Source organism: Lithobates pipiens, unplaced genomic scaffold, assembly GCF_037356315.1.
Source record: "Lithobates pipiens isolate NorthernLeopardFrog02 unplaced genomic scaffold, aLitPip1_a1.2 Scaffold_16, whole genome shotgun sequence".
In the NCBI taxonomy this organism is placed as follows: domain Eukaryota; kingdom Metazoa; phylum Chordata; class Amphibia; order Anura; family Ranidae; genus Lithobates; species Lithobates pipiens.
In genome coordinates, this window is record NW_027507748.1 from 275,544,393 (window position 1) to 275,563,097 (window position 18,705).

The following is an 18,705-nucleotide window of genomic DNA, read 5'->3' on the forward strand; positions in this document are numbered from 1 at the left end:
AGTGGTGCGTGCAAAATTATTCGGCCCCTTTACTTTCAGTGCAGCAAACTCACTCCAGAAGTTCAGCGAGGATCTCTGAATGATCCAATGTTGTCCTAAATGACTGATTTAGATACAGGCACAATTTTCATACTTTTGGCTCTGTATGACACCAGAATAAACAATCCAAATAAATTTAAAGTGCAGACTTTCAGCTTTAATTCAAGGGTTTGAACATAAATATCAAGTAAACATTTTAGGAACTGCAACCATTTTTAAAACATAGTCCCCCCCCCCCCCCCCCCATTTTCAGGGGCTCAAATGTAATTGGACAAATAAAATCATAAATAAAATGTTAATTATTAATATTATGTTGAGAATTCTTTACTGGCATTGACTGCCTGAGGTCTGGAACCCATGGACATTAGCAAAGACTGGGTTTTCTCCTTTCTGATGCTTTGCCAGGCTCTAACTACAGCTGTCTTCAGTTCATGCTCATTTGGGTTGAGATCAGGTGATTAACTCGGCCATTGCAGAATATTCCACTTCTTTTCCTTTAAAAGCTCCTGTGTTGCATTTGCAGTGTGTTTTGGATCATTGTCCATCTGTACTGTGAAGCACCATCCAATCAAGTTTGCTGCATTTGGCTGAATCTGGGCTAACAGTATATCTCTAAACACTGCAGAATTCATCCGGCTGCTTCTGTCTTCTGTCAGATCCTCAATAAACACCAATGACCCAGTGCTACTGGAAGCCATGCATGTCCATGCCATCACACTGCCTCCATCATGTTTTACAGATGACGTTGTGTGCTTTGGATCATGAGCTATTCCAAGCCTTCCCCACACTTTTTTTCCTCCAGTCATTCTGGCAAAGATTAATCTTAGTTTCTTCTGTCCAAAGAATGTTTTTCCAGAACTGGTCTGGCTTTTTTAGATGTTTTTTGGCAAAGTCTAATCTGGTTTTCTTATTCTTCAGGCTTATGAATGGTTTGCACCTTGTGGTGAACCCTCTGTCTTTGCTTACGTGAAGTCTTCTCTTGGTTGTAGACTTTGACAATGATACGCCTACCTCCTGCAAAGTGTCCTTCACTTGTCTGGATGTTGTGAATGGGTTTTTTTTTACCATAGAGATGATCCTGTGAACGTCCAACACTGTTGTCTTCCGTGGATGTTCAGGCCTTTTTATGTTACCAAGCTCACCAGTGCAATCTTCTTTTCTCAGAATGTACCAAACTGTTGATTTGGCCACTCCTAACGTTGCTGTTATCTCTCTGATGGATTTGTTTTTGAAGCCTTATAATGGCCTGTTTCACTTGCTTGGACAGCTCCTTTGAACGTATAATGTATGATGTATGATGTTCACAGCAATAGATTCCAAATGCAAATACCACACTAAAGCCTCATACACACGATCAGATTGTTGCCCGTCAAAGCGCCAGACTTTTGTCCAAAGGGCATGTGCCGCAAACTCGTCTTGCAAACAAACGGTACACAATTGTCGACCACAAAAACACGAACATAGTGACGTACTACATGGAATTTCAGCTCTTGAGCACCACCCTTTGGGTACCTTCTGCTAATGTCGTGTTTGGTGATTCAGAGCATGCGTGTTTTTACTTTTGTGTGACGGACTTGTGTACAAACAATAGGAAAATTTACTAGCTTGCCATCCAACATTTGTTGGCAGAAAGTTGGCCAACAATTGTCTGATAGAGCATACTAACGGTCGGATTTTAGGCAGTCTGTCATCGCACAAATCCCGGACTGAAAATCTGATCATGTGTACGAGGCTTTAGAATCAACGGCAGACCTTTTACCTGCTTAAATCGATGAATAAATAAGTAGCCCACACCTGGCCATGAAACAGCTTTTGATTCAATTGTCCAATTATTTTTGGTCCCTTGAAAAAGGGGGGGTTGAAATTCTTAAGAGTAGAGGTCGACCGATATATCGGCCGATATTTGCCGTTTTTTAATTAATTGTGCCGATAAAAAGGCCAATTAGAATTACAGCGCGACTTGCAAATTACTTCTGTAATAGAGGTCAGTGCAAGTTGCCTAAGGCCGCGTACACACGGGCGGACTGTCTGGCCAACTAAGTCCGTCAGACAATCCGACAGACAGTCCGTCCCCTACTTTCGAATGAACGGACTTGACCACACACGATGAACAGACAGTCCGCCGAAAGCTTGCGCGATGACGTGTACAGCACGTACGACGCGACTAGAAATACGACGTCCAATACACTGCAATGCAACCTTCGGCCGTGTAAATCCTTTCTGAGCATGCGCCATACTTAGTCCGTCCAACTAGCCTACTCACGAGCGGACTGTCCGCTGAAACCAAAGTTGGACGGACTGTATTACGGAAATTCCGAAAGACTTAGTCCGCCAGACTGTCCGCTGAAAAAGTCCGCTGAAGCCCACACACGAGCGGACTGTCCGCTGAAACACGTTTCAGCGGACTAAGTTGGACGGACAATCCTCTCGTGTGTATGCGGCCTAAGTCTTCAGTGAAGCGACATTCCTCCTCTCTGGGCAGTCTGCCAAGAAAAGAGCAAAGTGATACAAGGTTTTTTTTTTTTATTGAAAAACAAACTTTATTGAAAAAAAAAAAAATAATTAATAAAAAAGGGGGAAGGAAACAGAGAAGATAACATACATAGTAAGCATACATAAAGGTACATCAGGTAATGAGGGCCAACCTGGCCAAGGCAGTGTTGCATACATGAGTTCTCTGGGTTAGCTGCGCTGCATAGGGTTTAGACACCCGTCATGGGTAGAGTCATTGTAAGACCAATCCGTGTCAACCAGGGAAGGGGCAGCAGGCATAAAAAGAAAGGAAAAAAAAAAAGGGGGGGGGGGAGAGGGAAGGGGACACAATACAAGTAGGCCCAGGAGGTGGAGGAAACACAGAAAGGGAAAAAACAGAGGGGGGGAGGGGGGCAAGGGATCAATATAACAGCATATCAAGTACATATCTCCCCATCCCCCAACCATCTGCCCCATATCTGCTCGTATTTAAGTGGACATCCTCTATGCGTATATATCAATTTCTTATACGGGAGGGTATCGTTAACCTCTTTCTTCCAGCATTGGACCGTGGGAGGGAGGGCCTGCATCCAGCCGCGAGCAATCACTTTTCTCGCCAGGAACAGAGTTTCATGTAAAAAGGTACGAAGGGACTTGTCAGCATCTAACTCTGGCAAAAGACCAAGTAAGCACAGCTTTGGGTCGAGGGTAACAGGAGAGCCCATCTGGTCATGGAGAAAGCGAATCACCTGTATCCAGTATGTTTGGATAACCGGACAGGACCATTTGAGGTGATAGAAGGAGCCTGGAGTGTGGTCACATAAGCGGCAGCCCGGATTATACGTGGGTCTGAACCGTGCTACCTTCTGGGGGGTCAGGTATGTCCTATGTACAATGTACAGCTGTGTGAGGCGGTCCGAAAGCCTGGGGGATACTCTCTTCACATCCCCCAATACATCATCCGATTCCTCATCCTCAATCGTTCCAACAGCCACCTCCCATTTGGCCTTGGCGGCATAAGCCAATGCCCCAGAGCCTGGGAGACGGATGGTGGAGTAGAGTGTGGAAATCAACTTGGTCGGCTCAGCACCTGTGATTATGTCTACTATAGGAGGGACTGTCAGAGGGGGGTTGGAGCCAGCAAATCGAATCTATAGCGCATGTCGGAGCTGTAAATATCTGAAGAAGAGATGGTTAGGGAGTGTGAATTCTTCCTTTAGCATTTGAAGGGATTTAAGCCCAGTGCTAGTCATAACTTGGTGCAGGTACAAGATCCCATACCGCGTCCAAGCTGCGGGGTCCGGAACGGACAGCAGTTCGGGCAAGTGAGTGTTGAACCAGAGAGGAGTATAAGAATGAATCTGTGGGGTCCCAAGTTTGTTAAGGGCCCTCCGCCATATCCTCCTGTGGTGCGTCAACATGTCTACGTTTTGATAGGGGGAACGTCTTGACAGTGGGGCCCTAAGAACTGATTGAAGTGGGGTGTGGGCAGGGTCGTCAGGGCATTTACAAAGTAATGTCTGGTATCTTGGTAGCTCGCTCTTGTCAAAGTGATAAAAATGGGACAATTGGGAGGCAAGATAATAATCCTGGAAATCTGGAAGGGCAGCCCCTCCCATTGTCACTGGGTTCTTCAGAAGTCTCCAAGACAATGTGTCTGCTGTGGCCCCATATAAATGAATTGAGAATTGATTAAATCGTCTTGAAAAAATGTTGTGGTATATAAAGAGGTGCATGCCACACCAAATAAAGTATCTTGGGCAGAAGTATCATCTTGACAAGATTGATGCGTCCCATAACACCCAGAGGTATTCTGGACCAGGTTTGTGTCTTGTTCTTGATCAGGGTGTAAAGGGGTTCAATGTTTAGGGGTACATAGTCTGTCAGCGATCTAGTGACCTGCACTCCCAAATACTTAATCACCGAAACCCTAGGGAGATCTAGAGGAGGGGACGTGGGTACAGGGGGGAAATGATCAAGCGGAAGGATCTGGGATTTGGACCAGTTAATGCTCAGACCCGAATGACTACCAATACAGTCTATAGTGTGGAGGGCTGCAAGAAGGGAGGGACCCGAGTCGGCTAAGTATAGGAGTGTATCGTCAGCATACATCCCAATCTTTTCCTCCAGGTTTCCTATCCTAAGGCCACGAATTTTGGCGTCTGCGCGAACCATAATAGCCAGTGGCTCCACAGCCAACGCATACAACATGGGGGAAAGGGGGCAGCCTTGTCGAATCCCTCTCTCCAGCGGGAACTGATCAGAGAGCCAGCCGTTCACAAACACCTTGGCCCTCGGGGATTGATACAGGAGTTGGACCCATCGGATAAAGTTGGGGCCAAGCCCAAATCCCGAGAGGCATTCCCACAGGTAGTTCCACTCCACGGAGTCGAAGGCCTTGGCAGCATCCAGAGCCACCACGACCCGCGAGCCGACTTCATCATGGGATCCCTGGATGTTCATAAGTAAGCGGCGGATATTCATGGCGGTGTTTTTTCCTGGCATAAAGCCAGTCTGGTCAGGGTGGATCAGGGAGAGGATAACCTGATTAAGGCGGGAGGCAAGAATCTTGGCCAATATTTTAATGTCGACCTGTAGTAGAGAGATAGGTCTATATGATTCCGGATAGTGTGGGTCCTTCCCTGGCTTGGGAATCACAACTATTTGTGCTTCTCTCATGGAGGGGGGTAGGACTCCCGTGTCAAATATGGACTCATAAGTCATGGAGTTTAGGGGTCAATATTTCAGAGTAGGTGGCGTAAAATTCTAGCGGCAGACCGTCCAGTCCTGGTGCTTTAGAAGTGGCCAGAGAGGAGATAGCCTTGGGAATATCCTCCTCAGTAATGGGGGCCTCCAAAAGGTCACGTTGGGCGTCGGTCAGTTTGGGAAATGTAATTCTCGCTAGATAGTCTCTGGTGGCTTGGGGAGTATGAGTGACCCGAGTGGCGTAGAGGGCTCGATAAAATCTCGCAAATTGCTCCGCCACCTGTTGCGGATCAGTGATACCATTCCCCTGGGTGTCCATCAGGGACACCACGACTGGGGGATGGGAATCTAAGTGGGCGAGGTAAGCAAGTAGTTTGCCCGATCTTTCTCCATACTCAAAGATCCTTTGCCTACAGAAAAAGATGCGTTGCTTGGCCTGTTCCGTATGTAATTGGGAGACCTGTCGTAGCTGGAGCTTAAGAGTAGTGGCTGCGTCAGGCGAGGGGTCTCGATGAAACTCCTCCTCCAATCTTTGTAGGTGGTCCGTAGCCTGTTGGACAACAAGTTTGGACGACCGCTTAAGTCTGTTAATACGCGTGGTGAGCAGGGAGCGGGCGTAAAGCTTAAATGTGTCCCACACTATGTCGTACGTAGTGGAGGCCCCGTTAACCGCAAAATAGTGCTGCAACTCCGTAGGGATGTCCTCCTGCTCCCGCAGGGCGGCCAGCCAAAATGGGTTCAGCCGCCAAGTAGGAGAGGGAGAGGCCCCCAGAAGCCGCATCGTAATCCAGTAGGGGGCGTGATCCGAGAGGATTCTCGGAGCAAAGCCCACATCTTCCAGTCTGGGTGTCAGGGTCTGTGAAATAAGAATGAAGTCAATTCGGGACATTGTGTTATGGCTGGCTGAGAAGCACGAGTATGCTTGAGCATGCGGATGCTTGTGGCACCATGTATCCACAAGAGCAAAGTCGGTCAATATACGGTGTAGTCTGGTATGGGCTGGTGGGTCACCAGGGGAGGCCGGGGTGCCCATGCGATCCAGAGCGGGAATGAGGGTCATATTAAAGTACCCCATCCACACTGCCGGCACCGAGGGGTAGTGTGCCATAAATGCAAGGCCCTCCTTAAGTACAACCGAGTTATAGGGAGGGGGGACATAGCAGGCTATTATCAAAATAGGGGATCCATTAATGGTGGCATGTAGGAATACATATCTGCCCTGCCGGTCCGTCTGGAGCAGCACTAGATTAAACGGCACCCTTTTAGCAATTAGGACCGAAACCCCCCTGGAGTATGAGGTGTGGGTAGCATGGTACGCCCAACCTATCCACGGCTTCTTAAGAGAGGACTGAAGATGGCCAGTAACATGGGTCTCAACAAGCGCGATAATGTCAGCACGCTGAGACTTAAGGAATGTCAGGGCGGCAGTGCGTTTTATCTTATTCCGCATGCCTCTGACATTCCACGTAAGGAACTTTAAAGAGCTCATGGTGGGCGCAGGGCGTAAACAATAAACCATAGGCGGGCCAGAATCAACAGGGCAGTCATGGCCAAGTCAGTGCGCACAGAACACAATAGCAGCCAATTCCAAAAATGCATGTATAACTTTAACATGGTACCTTTAGCATAAACAAACGTTAGCAAACATAGTGGTATAAGAAAAATAAAAACCACAACATCCCACCCCCCACCCAGTCCAGCGCCACCCCAACACGGCTTGGACATCATACCCCATAACTGGGTACCAACAGGGGACATCCAATGGTTAGAATCCATTGGAGGCAAGGAACTTAATTGCAGCGAAACATAGATACCCAAGGTAACAGAGAGAAAAACAAAGGGGGAGAAAAAAAAAAAAATCAGACAAATGGGGGAGGGAGAAGAACACAAAAATCCTAAAAATCCTAGGGGGGCGACTCCTTCTCTGGAAGGTGCATGGGGAGCAGGGGCCACAAAGGTATGATACCATCATGGCCAAGCAGGGGGGAGCTCCGCCCGCCATAGGGATGATGAATAAAGTACAGTAGAAAAGTCCTGGATGTCGTATAATCTTCGGTCTTCCCCAGGTGCTACCTCAGGCCCAGGGGAGGTAGGGAACTCAGATCAGCGAGAACACCGGGAGAGGATAGGCATGCTGTGAGACCCAGTACGAGATGTAAAGAAAATCTTCCCGGGATAGTCCCCTGGCCCTGCAACGGGCGTCGATTGATAGTGTGCTCATCGCGACGACTCAATCATCAAAGTAGCAGGAGGAGAGATCGCGGGTATCCACGGGGGCGGGAGAAAGAAAAAAAGGGGAAAAAGCATCCACAGTGGACATGTAGGGTGACATGTTCAGTCTCGACATTCTCTCTGGTCAATCCAGGTGGATGCCAAGGCAGGGTCTTCAAAAAAGTGGGTTCGGCCCTCGCATTCCACGCGAAGCTTCGCAGGATACAACATTGCATATTTAAGGTGTAGAACCCGAAGGCGTCGCTTAACATCCTGGAACCTGGATCGCTGCCATTGTACCTCACTGGAAAAGTCTGGGAATACTGCCACATGAGTATTAGTATGAGGGATATTGCCCCTCTCTCTAGTCGGGCGGAGGATTTTGTCACGGTCTCTGAAGTTAAGAAATTTCGCAATCAGAGTACGCGGTGGGGCCCCCTGGGGAGGGGGGCGGGCCGGAATTCGATGAGCTCTCTCCACAGCGAACATCACCGAGAATGCCTCTCTTCCGAAGGTGGAGGTCAGGAGATTTTCAAGGAAACCCGCCGGATCGTTGCCCTCAGCTGCATCAGGGAGGCCGATGAAGCGGAGATTACATCTTCGGAGACGGTTTTCCATGTCGTCCTGTTTTGCGCAAAGCTGTTGCAGCTGACGGCGCACCTCGTCAGTGGTGTGTTGCAGGGGATGTATGATGTCTTCAGCTCTACTGATGCGGGTCTCCGTCTCTGCCACACGATCCCGGAGGGTAGAGAGATCTTGCCGGATGAGAGACACATCAATCTTGACCTCCTCAATTTTGGAGGTGAGCATACTCTGACAGAGGGCTATAGCGTCCAGGACTTGGGTACTGGCCGACGTAGAGTGGTCTGCGTCAGAGGGAACACCAGCGCCATCTTTGGCCCGGTGGTCCTCCTCATGGCGGCGGTATCTGGCAAGCTTGTCAGCGGCCTCGTTGGACTTTTTCGGAGGGGACATGGTCCAAGATGGTCCGGGGTGTTCCAAGATGGCCGCAAGATATTAGGCCAGCTCCTCAGTCGCCCCTCTCGTAACAATCGCCAAGTGCTGCAGGTACGGTTAGCAGATGGGGGCTTGGTGCCTGCAAGGATCAGTGGCTGCAGCAGAGGAGAAACGGGCACAGGAAGGGGAGGTGGATGCAGAGTACTTAGTAAGGGACTGCGGTGGGTGTAGCAATATGGCCACTTCTCCAGGGCCCAGGCCGGCCCCGCAGGCTGTCTAACTGGCTGCTGCAGGATAGAGGGGCACTTCACAGGAGGCAGGGGGCGATTTAGCAGCCACAGGCAGGCGAATGGATGGATGACAACTGTGAGAGAGGCCTATAGAGGCCGCGGCGGGTGGAGCAAGATGGCCGCCGGCTCGGGGACCAGGCCGGCGCCGCGGACTATCCAACCGGCCTCCACCAACCTGACAGGCACCACATCCGCGGCAGAGGGCGATCCGGCAGCCGGGGGTGGTGTGGGGCAATTCCAGGGCGGCTTGGAGGGCCGAGAAATCCGCCGCCGGGTGGAGCAAAATGGCCGCCGCTCCGGCGACTAGGCCGAAGCCGCGGACTTTCCTACAGGCTGCCCCCAGGGAAATACAGCTCACCGGAGCGGCGCTGCGCGGCCTCCAAAACGGGCAGATGGCTCCAGGAGAAGAGTAAGGGGTAAGTCAGGGTCCTCCAGACGGCATGCAGGGGAAGGATGGTGCAGGATGATGAGAAAAGGAGTACGGACGAGCGGAGCACTCACTGCAGACGTCCTACTCCATTGCACCCCAGGCCACGCCCCCCAAGTGATACAAGGTTTACACTTATGAATGAACTCAACTCAGTGTGTAGGAGTTCTCAGTTTAACCATTTAAAGACTAAATCTTTTCTGACACTTGTTGCTTACAAGTAAAAATCCTGTATTTTCTGCCAGAAAATCACTTAGAACCCCCAAAAATTATATATATTTTTTTAGCAGAGATCCTAGGGAATAAAATAGCGGTTGTTGCAATATTTTATGTCACATGGCATTTGCGCAGAGGTCTTTCAAACGCAATTTTATTGGAAAAAAAATACACTAATGATTTAAAAAAAATAAAAAACAGTAAAAGTTAGCCCATTTTATTTTTCGTCCAAAAGTTTTGACTACCTGTTTTTATTTAATATTTAATATATAGTTTTTTTTTTTTAAATCTAAATTATACTTACAAGTAAACTGATTGGAGGTTTGTTTTGTTTAATAAATGTTTAAATGTAAGAAATTTTCTTTATCACTTATTAAGGCTGCTTTCACACTGGAGCGGGCAGGCGTTGATGGTAAAATGCTGCTAGTTTTAGCGGAACTTTACCTTCATTTTAGCGGTGCTATTTGGCTGCTAGTGGGGCGCATATAACCCAGCTAGCCGAGGAAGAGGTTAAATGCGTCTGTGAAGCGCCGCTGCCAAATCGCATTGCATGCACTTCGGCAGTGGTGCCCATTCATGTCAATGGGCAGGAGTGGTGGAGGAGCGGTATATACCACTCCAAAGGTGCTGCTTGCAGGACTTTTTTTTAACATCCTGCCAGCGCATCTCCACAGTGTGAAAGCACTTGGGCCTTCACGCAGACTGCAGGGGAGTGATTTTGCAGGCACTTTACAGGCGCTATTTTTAGCCCAAAAGCACCTGAAAAATGCCCCAGTGGGAAAGGTGTCTGTTAGATTTTATGAGATGAAGGGGGGGGGGGGGGACGGCCCAACATATCGGCCCCAAAAAAATCGGCATCATATATCGACCATCAGCTGCTGCTCTAAATAAATATCGCCATCGGCCAGAGGAAAACCCATATCTTTTTTAACAACTAAAGGGACTAAATTGGGGTCCCAATCTACTTGTCCTGATAAAAAATAATGATTTTAACTAAAACCGTATTTAAATTTGTCTTGGTGAAACTTGCTTGGCAAGGCAGAGCTACAGTCATTTATCCATACACTTGCACACACTCATTTACCCTAGGTGCACACTTATGCATTTTTTAATGTGTTTTGCAGTAACACACTACAGTCCATTTAACATGGTTTCCTATGGTACAAGTTCACATCTATGTGTTTTGCGACTGCTGCGTTTTTGGGTCTGGGACTTTTTCCATGTTTTGAGTGTAATAGACTTCAATGGAATCCCACCAGAAACGTGAGTGTTGTGTTTTTAATGCGATTTAATGTGTTTTGCGTTTTTATTTTAAACACTGTATATCGCGGGTTGCTAAGCAGGGGGCCAGGAAGCCGACTGCCATGTTCTTAACAACCATCAGCTGACAGCTGCAAGAGAAAAAAAAATGGCGTGGGGTCCCCACCGCTCCTAAAGGGCCCCTGCCCATTGAAATGAAGGGGCAGTGCCGCCGAAGCACCTGTAAAGCACTATGGGCTTGCGTGGTCTCCCCCCCCCCCCCCCACTCCTTGTGTCCTGTTCACTGTGGGGGGCTCGGAGAGCATGAGGAACGAGATGTGGGCAGCAGGAAAGAAGGATGAACGGTGCAGCAGACGCTGCAGAATCGGACCATAGCAGAAACGGATGATATTGGGATATAAGGATATATGTATGTCCGTATTTCATCTGAAAACAGATGGATGAAATATGGATATAAAAGAAAAAAATCACGATCACGACAATACCTCACATGGTTTTTGAACACCGTTTTCATATGCCGGCGCTACTCACGTATGTTTTCGCTTCTACACATGAGCTCAGCGGGACAGGGTGCGTTTAAAAAATAAATTATTTTTATTTTATTTATTTTACGTTTTAATTTTTACACTGTTCTTAAAAAAAAATTTAAAAAATGGTGTCACTTTTATATACACTACAAATAGACAGGCTTTGCCGTTGACACACCCACTGCCCCAGTGTGAAAGGGACCTTAGTGTGCCTGGGAAGCCCAATTGCCAAATCCTGCCCCATTGACTGCAGCCTATAAAAAAAGTCTATAGATCGCCATATATGTTACAATCTATGTTAAAATAAAAGTTTAAATTGACCACATGCGATTTTCCCAGCTACTGCGTTTTCAAAATGCTGCAGGAACCTTTTTTTCTGCGTGAAACACCTAGGGCCCTGCGAGTTCAGGGGTGAATGCCTGCAATGAGGAAAAGAATGGCTGCACACCACAATCTCAAAAGTCCTTTTATTGTATCGTCCCATAAAGTGGAAAGACAAACATCACAGGATGGTGGCAAGTGAATCAGATTGATGCGTTTTTCACAGTGCGTTGTATTTTGCTTACTCATAAATTGTTTAGGAGTAAGCATAATATAACTGTGTGAAACACGTCAACCTGTTTCACTTGCTACCGTCCTGTGGTATTTGTCTTTACACTTTTTGGGAAGATACAATAAAAGGTCTTTTTGAGATTGTGGTGTGCAGCCATTCATATCCTCATATGCATTTTCACGGTGTGGCTTGCAACGTAGGAGTTGTCCTCATTATTTTATTTCACTTCACTTGGATCAACTCACCTGGAGCGGAGTCTCTCTTGCTTCCATGATTGCCTGTAATGAAGGTTAAGGACCCCTTGAAAATGTCAGATTGGACAAAATGCACCAGAGCTAAATTTCAGATGCTGACATCAGCAGCCGGGTCAGCGGCGGCCATCATTGTGAGTGCTTTCATATGATTACTTTATGTAATGCTTTAATGCAATATTTTAATAAAATTCTGCACTGATGAAGATTATCCCTGGCTCTTGGCAAGCTTTATTTGTCCTAGTTCAAGTCGATCTGGAGGTGCCATTGAATGCAGAACATGGGAACTGTTGCAGGTGATCCAAGGAGATCTAACTCGTGTCACAGGCGCTTTTGCTGCTGTAATGGTAGCCCCTCTGTTCTGGTGAGTTTTGACTTCACATGGAGATGGTGACTGGTTCCTTGGGAACTTTAGAAAAGTGAATTCACACTGGAAGGCAGTGGATGTTTTCTTCTGTTTCTACTTTCTAATTCAGTGTGATCAGCATTTATTGGGTCATTCTTACTTTTTTTCATGCAATTTGCATATTATTATATAGTGGCGCTACACATTTTGTCTTCATGTTGATTTGGGTTTGTTACACTACCTACATGTAAAAGCTGCTGCATAATATTTGTTTTCTACAGAGCAGAAATGTATTTATTATATCCCTAAAAGTATAGGCCCTGACCAAAAGTACCACTCGGTACAGCCCCATTCAGCCGCAGCATATTTCAACCTGCCAGAGCCATTGACAGGATGCAGGCAGCAAAGCTGGATGCCAGACAGACACATTAAAATACCACAATGCATGCACAAAAGCTGGACACTGGTGTGTGCAAGGGGCCTAAATCATCCTCATATTACAGCATTTTTCACAATGGCCAAAAACTTTTGCTGTGTATTGCACTTTATTAAGGTTAGGAGATTCAATTGCATTTGTGTACGAGAAACAAACAATGTATTCAAACTAAAGATTTCATTAAAGTGTAACCAGGGTGGATTTGATTTAAATCAAGTTGATTTAAATCACTAGTAAAAAGTAGGGATGAGCCAAACACCCCCCGGTTCGGTTCGATCCAGAACATGCGAACAGGCAAAAAATTTGTTCGAACATGCAAACACCGTTAAAGTCTATGGAACACGGACATGAATAATCAAAAGTGCTAATTTTAAAGGCTAATATGCAAGTTATTGTCCTTAATAGGGTTTGGGGACCTGGGTCCTGTCCAAGGAGACATGTATTAGGCTGCTTTCACATTGGGGCGGGAGCGGCGTCGGCGGTAAAGCGCCGCTATTTTTAGCGGCGCTTTACCGTCGTTTTAGCGGCGGTCTGCGGGCGCTAGCAGGGTGGTTTTAACCCCCGCTAGCGGCCGAAAAAGGGTTAAACCCGCCCGCAAAGCGCCGCTGCAGCGGCGCTTTGCCGGCGGTATTGCCGCGGTGTCCCATTGATTTCAATGGGTAGGAGCGGTATAGGAGCGGTGAATACACCGCTCCTTCACCGCTCCAAAGATGCGGCTAGCAGGACTTTTTTCACCGTCCTGCCAGCGCATCGCTCCAGTGTGAAAGCCCTCCGGCTTTCACACTGGAGGGAAAGGGGCCGTTTTTTTTCAGGCGCTACACAGGCGCTATTTTTAGCGCTGTAACGCCTGAATACCACCCCAGTGTGAAAGCAGCCTTAATGCAAAAAAAGTTTTAAAAACGGCCAATTTTCAGGAGCAGCAATTTTAATAATGCTTAAAGTGAAACCATAAAAGTGTAATATTCCTTTAAATTTCGTACCTGGGGGGTGTCTATAGTATGCCTGTAAAGTGGTGCATGTTTGCCATATTTAAAACAGCCTGAGAGCAAAATAATATTTCTAAAGGACAAAAAAGTAATTTAAAAGTACTCACGGCTATAATGAATTGTTGGTCCCAGCAATACACATAAAAGTCATTGAAAAAAAAAAAAACAGCATGGGAATCCCCCATAGGGGAACCCAAAACCCCCAAAAAAAAAAAAATTTTTATATATATATATATATATATATATATATATATATATATATAGGCGTGGGGGTCCCCCTCAAAATCCATACCAGACCCTTCAGATCTGGTATGGATTTAAGGGGAACCCTGTGCCAAAATTTAAAAAAAAGAATGGCGTGGGGTACCCCCAAAAATCCATACCAGACCGTTACCCGAGCACGCAACCTGGCAGGCCGCAGGAAAAGAGGGGGGGCGAGAGAGCACCCCCCCTCCTGAACCGTACCAGGCCACATGCCCTCAACACAAGTAAGGTGCTTTGGGGTAGCCACCCAATGCACCCTGTCCCCATGTTGATGGGGAGAAGGGCCTCATCCCCACAAACCTTGTCCGATGGTTGTGGGGGTTTGCGGGAAGCTGGATGAAAATGCCGGACGAGAAGACCGGAGGAAGAAGCAGAGGAAGATAGAGGAAGAAGTGGGGGAAGAACAAGATGGAGGAAGAAGAAAACCAAAAGGAAGACCAGAAGAAGATGGAAGAAGTGGGGAAACAAGAAGACATTAATAAAGGAATGGTTAAAAACCGGCTATTGTCTTTAACATTTTTGACACTTTTTTTGTGAAATGGTAGGGGTACATTTGTACCATTACCTATTCACACGGGGGCAGACCTCCACAATCACCTGGCAAGGGTTGTGGGGATGAGGCCCTTCCCCCAAAGCACCCTCCCCATGTTGAGGGCATGTGGCCTGGTATGGTTCAGGAGGGTGGGGATGCTCTCTCGTCACCCCCCTCTTTTCCTGCGGCCTGCCAGGTTGCATGCTCGGGAGTCTGGTATGGATTTTTTGGGGGACCCCACGCCATTTTTTTCTCATTTTGGTGTGAGGTTCCCCTTAAAATCCATACCAGACCTGGAGGGTCTGGTATGGATTATGAGGGGGGCCTCCCACACCATTTTTTTTTTTAATGTTGGCGCGGGGTTCCCCTTAATATCCATAACAGACCTGAAGGGCCTGGTATGGGATTTGAGAGGACCCCCGTGCAATTTTTCTTTTAAATTTTGGTTCAGGGTTCCCCTGTGGGGGAATCCCATGCCATTTTTTTCAATGTATTTTATGTGTATTGCCGGGATCAACAATAGCCGCGAGTAGTTTTAAATGACTTTTTTCCTTTAGAAATGTCAGTTGCTCTCAGACTGTTCTAAACACGAGAAACAAGTGCCACTTTACAGACATACTATAGACATCCCCCAGGTAAGAAATTTAAAGGAATATTACACTTTTATTTCACTTTAAGCATTATTAAAATCACTGCTCCCAAAAAAACGGCTGTTTTTAGAATTTTTTTTTTTTGCATTGATACATGTCCCCTGGGGCAGGACCCGGGTCCCCAAACACTTTTTATGACAATAACTTGCACATTAAACTTTAAAATTAGCACTTTTGATTTCTCCCAGACTTTTGAATTTCTTGCGAACACCCCAAATTGTTCGCTATTAAGCGAACAGGTGAACAGCCAATGTTCGGTCCGAACATAAAGCCCATCCCTAGTAAAAAGGCTTGATATAAATCATAATTTTTAAAGAGCAACTGTCATCTCTGTCTGGCTGTTGTACCTCCTTCTGACTGGCTGTTGACTCACTGGCAGTCCCATTCACTTAAATGGGACAGCTGGTGATGCGGCAGTGACACAACAAGGCGATGAATGTGGCGGCAGCAGGTGAATGGATGTCCGCTAAAAGGCGCTGCCATGATGGATCTGAAATGACAGGTGCTCTTTAAATGTAAGGACTCATTCTTGCAGGTAGTTAGCATCTTTAATATTTACAAACAAAGCAAAGGTTTCCTTTTTAGAATAATAATCTGTCAGGTTAGTAAAACAGCGATATCAGAACAGTTATACAGTTTGTAGTGTACATAGATTTGCAAAACAATGGGATAAAAGGAACATTCCTTAAAGCGGGAGTCCGCCGGGACTCCGGGTTTTTTTTTTTTTTTTTTTTTTTAAAAGCCAGCAGCTACAAATACTGCAGCTGCTGACTTTTAAAATAGTGACACTTACCTGTCCAGCGCGCCCGCGATGTCGGCACCCGAAGCCGATCTCTAGATCGTCTCTCGGGTGCTGCCGCCGCCATCTTGGGTATGGGAATCAGGAAATGGAGCCTTTCGGCTTCATTTCCCGGTTCCCTACTGCGCATGCGCGAATCGCGCTGCGCAATAAGGACGGTCCCCGCTGCCTCTGGGATCTGTGTGTTTCCCAGCAGGCAGCGGGGCACTTGCGGAAAGGGGCGGGCACTTGCGGAAAGGGGCGTAATCTACGCCCCTTTCCGCAGAGAGCTATCCCGGAAGTGGGTGCAGATACCTGTACTGTACAGGTATCTGCACCCCCCTCCCCCCTGAAAGGTGCCAATTGTGGCGCCGGAGGGGGGGAGGGTTCCGATGATCGGAAGGTCCACTTTAGGGTGGACCTCCGCTTTAACTTTGGTTTATCTCATGGTTACTGTGAAATTGTGTGAATGCATGAATACAGCGCATGTTATCTCAGCTTGCAGAGCTTGGATTCATTGAATTTGTTTACCAAAAATGTAAATGTGGCAGAATATTCAGCCTCATGCTATATAACCAAGCTCCATTTCATGCTGAATAAACTAAATTATTAATGTATCTTAAGTGCTCATGCACATGGACGTTTTAAAAAACTGGCTGCAAAGCTAGCTCTGACACCTGGAAAAATCGGCGTTAAAAACGCGATTTTTTACCGCGTTTTGCATTGGCGTTTTTGCGTGTTTTTTAGCGTTAGCGTTAAGTAGCGTTTTTTAAAGAAACACATCTCTTCGCTATAGCACTCCCAAATTTCCCACAATGCCACAGAAAACAAAGAAAATATGTTACGCGTTTATGCGCGTTTTTGCGCAATTCACGTTTTTACAGCTCTAGCTCCGCGCCACGGAACGCACTGGTCCTGGTTTTTTTTTTTACAGCTTAAAAACGCCTATGCCATTTGCAGCTCAAAAACGCCTAGGTGGGCATGAAGCCATAAACTAATATGGACAGCCGTTTTTAAGCTGCAAAAAAAGCTCAAAAAAGCAGCTGTAAAAACATCCGTGTGCATGAGGCCTAAATAGCAAACTATCTCTTATAGATTTTTACTCCCAAAGCATTTTATTAAAATACATTTCATAAAATAAAATAAAAATCAGATTTTTTTTTTTTTTTTTTTAATTATCGATTTTTATCCACCCTGAGTGTAACCAAAGGCAATTTTTTTTTTTTTGGATTTAGCAGAGATGAATTGGAACATCTTTATTGCTGTCTGTACCCCTGTGAGGGAGATACACCCTCAACTTGTCCCATTTACCGTTATCAAATGTAAAAAAAAAATTAAAATAAATGCCAAAATTTTGGGTTGTCACCAGAACAGGAAAGGAGGGTAAATTCTCCAATGAGGACACTAGATTTCCTCTCACTCCCTATTTTAGCTATGGGACAGGAAGTGAAAGGTTATCTACCCAATGGGACACAGATAGCAACTAAAATTTATAATCCTCGCTTAGAACTTGTTCACACCACAAAGTGTATCCCAGTGTTTTTTTTTTTTTTTGCACTCATTTTAATGCGCTGCCCTACGTGAAACGTCAAAAATATTTCCGGCATGATTTCTAAAATCACGCTGCACCAATCAGCACTTGTACTACTATGCCTTTTAGCACATTTGGCAGATGTGTGATGGCACCATCACTATTAAGAATTATTGGCACTCATGGGTGTCTACATAAGGCAGCCTCTTTTTCCTCACACGTTTTCACACCATACCTGGTGTGAACAAGCCCTAACACTAGCCAAAATTAGGGGACAGGACGATCGCCATCAGATTACATACAGTGAGAGGCAGCCCCCGAGGCAGCAGCAATCTGATATGAGGCTGCAGATGGGCACCGATCAGGCTGCATTGATGGGCAATTGCGAGTCTGCAGATGGGCAGCATTGATCAAGTTGTATTGATGGGCAATTGCAAGGCTGCAGATGGGCACTGATCAAGCTGAACTGATGGGCAATTGCAAGGCTACAGATGGGCATTGATCAAGCTGCATTGATAGGCAATTTTAAGGCTGCAGATGGGCATTGATCAAGCTGCACTGATGGGCAATTGCGAGGCTGAAGATGGGCACTGAACAAGCTGAACTGACAGGCAATTGCAAGGCTGCAGATGGGCATTGATCAGGCTGCATTGACGGGTATTTGCGAGGCTGCAGATGGGCATTGATCAAGCTGCATTGACGGGCAATTGCGAGGCTGCAGATGGGCATTGATCAAGCTGTATTGATGGGCAATTGTGAAGCTACATTGATGGGCACTGACCCTTATTTTGCTTCAACGTTCTTTATTTAAATTATTATTATTTTTTTTCTGTAACTTCCCATCTAAAATGAAGGTGCGTGTTATATGCTGATAAATATGGCACTTGTTCACCTAGCAAAAAAATAAAAACCTACACAAGTGATCAAATACCACCAAAACTAAGCTCTATTTGTGAGGGGAAAAAAGGACAGAGTACAGAGTAGCACGACCGCGCAATTGTGAAAGTAACACAACCCGGTATAAAAAAAATGGCCTGGTCATGGGGGGGGGTAAATCTTCGAGAGAGCAAGTGGTTAAATAGCATTGTGGGTATTACAGGATAATACCTTAAATTGGAACTACACAGCATCTGAATGCAGTGTTGTTCCACTTTAAAGGTATTACCCTGGAATTTTATTGGCTGGCTTTGGTGCTGTTAAAAAATAGAAGGGGGAGGGGCTTCTATGGGGGGGGGGGTGAGAAATCTGGCAGCATATAAATGAAAGGACTGTA

General features: G+C 46.4%; 1 protein-coding gene across 2 annotated transcripts in view; it reads right to left on the reverse strand.

Annotated features, from left to right (window-relative positions):
• The window catches only part of BLTP3A (bridge-like lipid transfer protein family member 3A), a 142,576-nt gene that overhangs the window by 123,460 nt on the left and 411 nt on the right, over window positions 1–18,705 (reverse strand). The window lies entirely within an intron of this gene.